The sequence below is a fragment of the Mirounga angustirostris genome, unplaced genomic scaffold (genome assembly GCF_029215605.1).
Source record: "Mirounga angustirostris isolate CCGP_5_RB_7025 unplaced genomic scaffold, mMirAng1.0.hap1 SCAF_1, whole genome shotgun sequence".
Lineage (NCBI taxonomy): Eukaryota > Metazoa > Chordata > Mammalia > Carnivora > Phocidae > Mirounga > Mirounga angustirostris.
The window spans coordinates 194,952,333-194,958,873 of NW_026991709.1; the positions used below are offsets into that span (position 1 = coordinate 194,952,333).

At 54.2% G+C, this 6,541-nt stretch overlaps 1 protein-coding gene across 1 annotated transcript in view; it reads left to right on the plus strand.

The window, feature by feature from the left end:
* Nucleotides 1-4,909, plus strand: part of RFT1 (RFT1 homolog) — a 51,512-nt gene extending 46,603 nt beyond the window's left edge. The window contains exon 14 of the transcript XR_008505119.2: nt 2,817-4,909. The gene's annotated coding sequence lies outside the window, so the exon portion shown is untranslated. The remainder of the gene's footprint in view (nt 1-2,816) is intronic.
* Nucleotides 4,910-6,541: the final 1,632 nt, after the last annotated feature.

Below are 6,541 nucleotides of genomic sequence, written 5' to 3' on the forward strand. Positions count from 1 at the left end.
CACCGTCCACCCCCTCCATGCCGCCCGGGCCCCACTCTCCCGCCCTGTGGGCCCAACTCAGGACTGTTTCAGGCTGAGCTAGCAGAGGAGAGAGAAGCAGGGGTGTCACACACTCGGGAGTTCGCCGCTCCTCCTTGGCTCTCTCACCCACCAAAGGCCTTCACCCAGAGCGCGTGGCCTTGGAAACACAGCTCCCCGTCCCTTTGCTCGGCACCTGCGCCAGCTGACTCTAAGGACGCCCTGGGGAGTGTGGCTGCCATCCACCCTGCTGTCCGGCCTCCAACCCTCACACCTGTCCTCACCTCCCCAGCTGCTGGGCCCTCGCCCCCGTCAGGCCCCGTTGCCTGTGCTTTTGACCTCCCAGGCTGCTCTGTCCCCATCCCACTCCTTTCCCTTTCTTCCAACAGCCCTGTGCTCTTCTCCCTTGAGAATCAGGAAGGTGGGTTGGGGGCGGGGGGGGGGGGGCTCCTCCAGAGAAGGGCGTGATCCAGCCCCGCTTCAAACTGTGTGACCTTGAGCAAGGCACTTTCCCTTTGAGCCTCAGTTGACTCATCTGAAAATGGCCGTAAGAGCACTTGCCTCCTAGGATGTGGCCAGAAATCAAGGAGAGGACGTAGGGCCCTGAGTGGGGGGTGCCTAGCACCAGCCTCGTGTTTGCCCTGTGAGTGAAATGGTAAGTCTGCCAAACAGAGTTAGTGAGTAACTGTGGCTCTGGGGACATTGCTTTCACCCATGCCTGCTTCCTCCTCCCCGTCCCCAGCCCACAGAAGTCACATGTATGCGGTTGAGAGTCCTTTCTTCAAGTAGAAATACTTCTTTCCCCTTTCCTTGAAGGTGAAGCTACGATTGAAGAGAAAATGAAAGCCCCTCTTCGGCCCAGCTTGCCTGGGGGAGCTTACGAGGGCGAGAACGTGGGTCGGGACTGTGCAGAGCCAGGCCCTGGGCCTCCTAAATCTTGGCAGGCTCTGGCGGCCAGGCCCGGGGAGGCAAAGGCCCAGCTTCCGGAGACGGCCACGAGTGGCCAGCAAATGCCTCTCTCGGGCTCAGCCTAAGCGGCTTCCCAGAACATGAGGGGATGCTTCAGAAGCTGGTTAAGTGATTTTCAGCAATTTCAGAAATTGCCTCAGCTGGTTATTTCGATTTCCCCACAGCCTTGGATTAAAGCAGAAAGAAGCAGGGCCCCTGGTGATTGGAAGAGAACGTGGCTTTGTCCCAGGAGGGCCAGCCGCTGTGGGAAGGAGAGGGAGAGGCCTGAGCTGGTCCTGCCATGCGGGCAGGCAGCCAAAGGCACTGGCTCCCCCCGGCCTCAGCTTTAGGCTCGGGGCCCTGGCACCCCTACACAGCCTCACTCACCAGTTTGCCAGGGTCCTCAGCCGAACCCACTCATCACAGCTGGTAGAACACTCGTGGCGTTCTTCCTCCTCACCCTAAGACAACAAAAACCAAGCATTGTCTCTGCAGTTAGCCTATCAGACTTAACCTCTAAACTCTGTGTTTGCTTCTTTTTTTTCCTTCGCTGGACTGGGATGACGGTGCCAGGTTCAGATCAACTGGCTTTCTCCTTCCAGAAGCAGTTGGGAGGAAGAGAAAGGCCAGTTCTTGGGGTACCCAGTGGGTGCTGTCTTGAGTGTTACTGTTAAGAAGGGGTTTCCTAAGAAGGGACATATGTCCTGGCCACAGTTAGGACTCAGACAGCACACAGACACCAGGCATGTCTGGGCCTGGCGCTGATCTTTGGGGAAGGAGTAAGGCTGTTGACATTTGGTATCTGGGTCATATCTCAGTGGTGGGGGTCCATCAGGCCTTCCTCTTCCTCCTCTTGCTCCTCCTCAAAGAGCTGTGACCTGGGTGTGCCTGGGTCTGGCCCACACAGCCCGCTGTTCCAGATTCCCCCATTCCCATCTGCCTCCGTGGGCCACCCCTCCAACCCCCGCCAGGGCTCCAGTTGCCCTCGCAGCCTGGGAGATGAGGTCTTGGCCCTGGAACCAGCTGTTGATCCAGATAATCAGCAAAACCAGGGAGCCTGAGAATCAAATTCTAACTCCAGCCCTGCCTTTGTCTCCACATCAGACCCTGGGGGTTAACTTGACCTCTTTTCCATCTCCAGAAGATTCTCATCCCTGCTCACTATTGCTCTGGGGCCATCATGGGAGCCAAGGAAAGGTCACTGTGCAGCAGTTCTTGGGGGCTGGAGGGGAGGCTGGAGAGTGGGTGTACCTGTGCGCTCCGAGGCTGGAGCCTGGGCCGTGTTCAGACAGGAGAAGTGGACCAGAGTCACACATCTGCGTGCACTGTTTGGCTTGATAACAAGTGATTTTATCTCCTGATACTATTACGTATTTTATATATTTCTTAATATTAAATTGTAAATTATAAATTATCCCTGCAGGGGCGCCTGGGTGGCTCAGTCGGTTAAGCATCCTACTCTTGGTTTCAGCTCAGGGCCGTGAGATTGAGCCCCGCGTCGGGCTCTGCACTCAGTGGGGAGTCTACTGGTCCCTCTCCCTCTGCCCCTTCCCCACCTCCTCTAAAATAAATAAATAAACGAGATCTAAAAAAAAAAAAAAAAATATCCCCGGGCAGCCAGTGCCCTGCAGACAGTTTAAAAGGCTGCCTCCTGTCCATGCCTCTTGTCACCTCGCATGTAGCGCATGCGCCCTGCCTGCTTCTGCTGCCCTCTGCGATGCTCTCTTTTACCACGTGTATACACTTTAAGGTTGTCTCCTGTTTTTTGCTATGTTGTAAACCGCACAGTGGTCAGTATCCCGACACGGAGACCTCTCCGTACCGGACCTACTTCTGCATTTCACCTGCAGATGAACCCTGACAGCACACTTGCTGTATCAGAGCTGGTCACGGCCCCTCGGCGCCAGTCGGAGCCCGAGGAAGCCCGGGATGGACGGAAGACTGCCCAGCTCACGCGACGTTCATGACCGACCGGCCAACTTGGAGGCCCACACTCAGGACCTGCTGCCAGTGGGCCGAACCCCTCCTTGCACTGGGGTCCCGCATCTGGAAAGGACTTCACATGATGCCAGGCACCCAGCCATGGTCAGCATTAACTGGGGTATCACGGCGGCCGGTCACTGCTGAGGCCAGGGAAACCCTGGAGGAACAGCGGGCCTCGGTGTCCCTGGTGACCACAAGCTGGCAACGAGGACCTGACCCTCCACGCTCCGCTGCCTCCTGCAGCCGGAAGGAGAATGTGCATCTGCCCCAAGGAATCACTTCCCAGAAAGTGTCGGGAAAGTCACTGATGCCCCAGCTCTCGTCTGATTAATCAGCCTGACTGCACGGAGAACTCGGGGACAAAAGCCCCCAGTAAGCAGAAAGGAAGGGAACAGCCCGGAAGGCATCTCTGCTGCTCCCGCTTGACCCCGGCCATGACGTGCCCTCCACGGGCTGGTGGCTTTGAGCCTTTGTTTCCCTGCCCAAAGGCATGGTGTGCATCCCCTTAAGCTCCAAGCCCATTTTTGCAGCCTTTGTGAGGTGGGGCTTGGCAAGCTGCCCAGCCCATAGATTGAGTCCATGGTCTTGACAAAGTGACCCCAAGTTCTCATGCCTTTGGCCACAGACCTGAGCGCAGATCCCTGCTGTGCTCTCTCCCGACTTCGTGATTTACTGGGCGATTTACAAAGTCTTTATCCAAATCCTACCTGGTTTTATTTTCAATTTTTCTTTTGATCAAAATAATACATGTCCAAAGTTTTAAAAGTTGAACAGTACTACAAGGCTGGTAACCCAAAACTGGTGGGTTCTGCCCCCCACCCTGAGCTTCCCTCTCCCTGGCCCCTCCTTTCAGTTCCTTTGGCCAATTCTTCATCTGTTTACCTTCTCATTTCTCAATAATTTGCTTATATTGCTATTTCTTGATTTTTCCCCTGTTAGAACATAGACCTCATAGTATGGAAAAATGAGCTCTGGTAGGCACTTCTCCACACATTTCCCTCCCATCCCTCCAATGGCACAGTCCAGGGCAAAGGGATAGTCCGTGTTTATGTGTTTAAAACTATGTAAACAGTAGTTTTAAGAGGAAGCCCGACTGAAATTTAGAGGTTTGTTCTTTCTCTTGCCACTCCACACTTTGTTGGAGTTTGGGTTTTTCTCGCTCCTTCTGGGCTATAAAGTTCTTCCAAGGCTACTTCGTAGCAAGTTGAGTCTTGAGCATCACCTCCCACTGGACCCCGAAGATCGAGGAGGAGCTTCGGTCTGTGACTGGGCTTCCAATCGATTCGCCAAAGCAGCTTTACCCAACCTGGGCCCGGGGATTATCTCAGATGCCCAGTGAAGAGAATTCCCAGGAAGGCTCAGATGCCTCTCAAACTATCTCCAAAGTATTAACAAAGAACCTTGGTAAATTGACTCTCGACTCTAGTTTCAAACTCCCTTCCCCTCTACCAGAAGAGGCATCCCAACAGCAGGACAGAGACGAAACCACAGGGGCTGGTTGAGCGCATCCTCAGCAGCAGCACGAGGAGGACTGGAGTAAGGACTTTGTTAACTGCTCGGAAAGAAAGGATCGCAAGGATGATTCGAATGATTCAATACCAGCGTTACCTCAACCCCGGGTCCCAGCTTCAAAAAGATCTACAGCAGAAGGAAACAGAGGAGGGTGAATCAAGAGTGGAAAGATTTAGATATCACTGTCATTATTGCCTGTATCATAAAGATCTTTCTGAGGAAACCAGCATGGAGAAAAATTATGACGTGGAGCCAATGTAAACATAAACTTTATTCTTATACTGTTTCTTCTTGCTAGTGATTTTAGGATCATTTTGCAGCAGCTTGGGAAAGCTGCTCTCTGTTAGGGCAAACTGTAGAATATTTTGGTAATCTATGATATTATAAGGTCTTTTTTGTATCTTTTCTACCTTCATACCAGTAATTTGTGAGGAATCCTGTAGTTTGCATTTGAATGACTTCACTATACTTCCACCTTTTTTTTTTTTTAAGATTTTATTGATTTATTTGAGACAGAATGAGAGACAGAGAGCATGAGAGGGAGGAGGGTCAGAGGGAGAAGCAGACTCCCCGCCGAGCAGGGAGCCCGATGCGGGACTCGATCCCGGGACTCCAGGATCATGACCTGAGCCAAAGGCAGTCGCTTAACCAACTGAGCCACCCAGGCGCCCCACTATACTTCCACCTTTTGATTTGACCTAAGGAAGCACTAATGGGTTTTGAGTGTTGCTGTGTGTTTAAGAGGCCTGAAGTCATTGAGGTAAGACCTAACCTCAGACTGTGCAGAAGGAATACACAGGGGGCACCTGGGTGGCTCAGTCATTAAGCATCTGCCTTCGGCTCAGGTCATGATCCCAGGGTCCTGGGATGGAGCCCCACATCGGGCTCATTGCCCAGCGGCTCCTCCTCCTCCTCCTTCTCGTCCTTCTCCTCCTCCTCTTTCTTCTCCTTCTCGTTCTTCTCCTCCTTCTCCTCCTCTTCCTTCTCCTCCTCCTCTTCCTTCTCCTCCTCCTCGTTCTTCTCCTCCTCCTCCTCCTTCTCCTCCTCCTCCTCGTTCTTCTCCTCCTCCTCCTCCTTTTCCTCCTCCTCTTTCTCCTCCTTCTCCTCCTTCTCCTCTTCCTTCTCCTCCTCCTCGTTCTCCTCCTCTTCCTTCTCTTCCTCCTCCTTCTCCTCCTCCTTCTCGTTCTCCTCCATCTCGTTCTCCTCCTCCTCCTTCTCCTTTTCCTCCTCTACGTCCTTCTCCTCCTCCTCCTTCTTCTCCTCCTCCTCCTTCTTCCTCCTCCTCCTCCTTCTTCCTCCTCCTCCTCCTCCTCCTCTTCCTTCTCCTTCTCCTTCTTCTTGTACTTTATGCTCTCCCCTACAACATCAGAAAACTGAGTGAACACCGTAAATGCCTAAACCAGGAGACAGCCCCCAGCCTGAGGCTGCCGCAGCCCAGGGGGATGACAGCCACGTGAACAGGACCACGCGGAGGGTTCAACAGGACTGCACGTGAGTCCTGAGGGCAGAGGCAGGTCCTCCTGCTTGTCCTGAATGTCTCCCCATGCCCTTTCCATCCCTAGCCCAGGCAAACCTGACCACAGGCTGGGCCACGCCTTTCTCTGCCCACCCTCGTGCTACCTGCCCTTCCAGCGGCCAGGCTGAAACTGTGACAAGTCATGGCTCCAGACCAGGCACCGAGCATTCGGCACGAACAAAGTGGGCCTGCCTGGCCCTGGGGACAACTGGCATCCAGGGTAGGAGGTGACCAATGACAGCCCAAGCCCTCTGGAGAGAAGGACTCGGTGCCCATGATGCCCCTGCCCAAGTGCCCTGCATGCTTCCCAGGGCCACCAGCACCGCCACCCCTCATTCCAGACAGGGCCATTCGTCCCCCCTCCCAGGTCTGCTTCATCAGGGCGCTGAGCTCTGACCCCACTCCCAGTGAGCTCTGATCTTTGTTGGTCAGGGTTGGTTAAGGTCGGCTCTGGGGAAAGTGCGGAGGTTAAGGTCATTCTGGGGGCCTGAGGGCCCAGTCATCCGGTTGTTCACACAAAGGCAACCGTCAGCCATGGTTGCCTGAGTCCCTAAAAGCACCACA